Consider the following 2,044-nt stretch of genomic DNA (forward strand, 5'->3'; position numbering starts at 1 on the left):
GCAATGCAATGCAATACAGCCGGCCCGTTGCAATGCAATGTCGTGTGCAATGCAATGCAATGCAATACAGCCAGCCTGTTGCAAGGGCGCAGGCTTGGAAGCTCCCCCTCTGCACCCCTTTTGCAGTGTGGACCCCCCCCCCCGCGCCTCAGCTGAGCCCACTCCCTCTGGGCTTCAGGCTGCTAATGGAGCGAGCCTCGCTGGGGGAGCTTCCCTTCAGGTGCAGCTCTTGCCGCCTCCGGGAAAGGGCTGCCCACAACCCCAGGGAGGAGCTGCCGAGACCGCAGGAGGTTTTTAGGAACTCCTCCCGGCAGCGTTGGCTTGGGCTGATGGGGATTGCGTCTGGCTCACTTCACCCTTGGACAGCCCCTGGTGCAATTATGTGTCCAGCAACCTGCTGGCCCAGTTAGTAGGGGCACCCGAAACTCAGAGGTGGGATTTTGCGAAGTTGGGGGCCTACCATGAGGGCTCCTCCATCCACATACAGCCATTCCTGCCCATCCTGGCAAATAGCCATTGATGGACCTATCTTCAGTGCATCGATCTAGCTCCCTTTTGAACCCCGTGGTAGTATTGGCCTTCACAACACTCTCTGGCAAGGAGTTCCAGAGGTTGACAGTGCGTTGTGTGAAAAAATACTTTCTTGTGTTTGTTTTAAACCTGCTACCTATTCATTTCATTTGGTGGCCCTTTGTTCTTGTATTATGAGGAATAAATAACACTTCCTTATTTACATTCTCTAGACCACTCATGAATTTATAGACCTTTATCCTATCCCCCCTTAGTCACCTCTTTTCCAAGCTGAAAAGTCCCAGCCTTATTAATCTCTCCTCATACGGAAGCCATTCCATACCCTTAATCATTTTTGTTGCCCTTATCTGAACCTTTTCTAATTCCAATATATCTTTTTTGAAATGGGGTAACCACATCTGCAGGCCGTATTCAAGGTGTGGGTGTGCCATGGATTTATATAGAGGCAATATGATATTTTCTGTCTTATCTTTCCCTTTCTTAATGATTCCCAACCTTCTGTTCGCTTTTTGAACTGCTGCTGCGCATTGAGTGGATGATTTCAGAGAACTATCCACAATGACTCCACGATCTCTTTCTTGAGCGGTAACAGCTAATTTAGACCCCATCATTGTATGTAGAGTTAGGATTATGTTTGCCAATGTGAATTACTTTGCATTTATCAACATTAAATTTCATCTGCCATTTTTATGTGGCCCAGTCACCCAGTTTTGTGAGATCCTTTTGTAGCTCTTTGCAGTCTGCCTGGGACTTAACTATCTTGAGTAGTTTTGTATCATCTGCAAATTTTGCCACCTCCCTGTTTACCCCTTTTTCCAGATCATTTATGACTATGTGAAATAGGACTGGACCCAGTACAGATCCCTGGAGGACACCACTATTTACCTCTCTCTATTCTGAGAACTGACCATTTATTCCTACCCTTTGTTTCCTATCTTTTATCCAGTTACCAATCCATGAGAGAACCTTCCCTGTTATCCCATGACTGCGAGTCTTTGGTGAGGGACCTTGTCAAAGGCTTTCTGAAAATCTAAATACACTATATCCACTGGATCCCCCTTGTCCACATGCTTGTTGGCTCCCTCAAAGACCCCCTCAGGGGCAAACTGCAGTCTGAAGTGACCACTCATCTTTAGCAAGGCCTCAGGCTGGGCACTCACCAGGCCAGAGTGCCCCAGTCCTACTCTACCTCAGGTGCCCTGCTTAATCACCCCAGCAGCCCGGTCCTCTCTGCTCCTCAGCTGGAGCAAGAGACTTTTCTCTGCTCCTCAACCTGCCCTTTTATCCGGACCAGCTGTGCCCTAATTGGGTGCAACCACACCTGTGGCTGACTACCCAACCAGCCTCCCTTGGCTGCTTTTAACCCCTTCCTAACTGTGCTTTCCATGAGCTCTGCCGATTTCCCTCAACCGGAACATCAGAGCTGAAGAGTGAATTTAGCCTCTTTGCTACCCATGACTCAGCCACTTCCCTTTAATGACTATTTGAAGCGTCAAAGGGTGTTCTGGTTTGG

The sequence above is a fragment of the Terrapene carolina genome, unplaced genomic scaffold (genome assembly GCF_002925995.2).
Source record: "Terrapene carolina triunguis isolate 2854851 unplaced genomic scaffold, T_m_triunguis-2.0 Scaffold193, whole genome shotgun sequence".
Taxonomy (NCBI): Eukaryota; Metazoa; Chordata; order Testudines; family Emydidae; genus Terrapene; species Terrapene triunguis.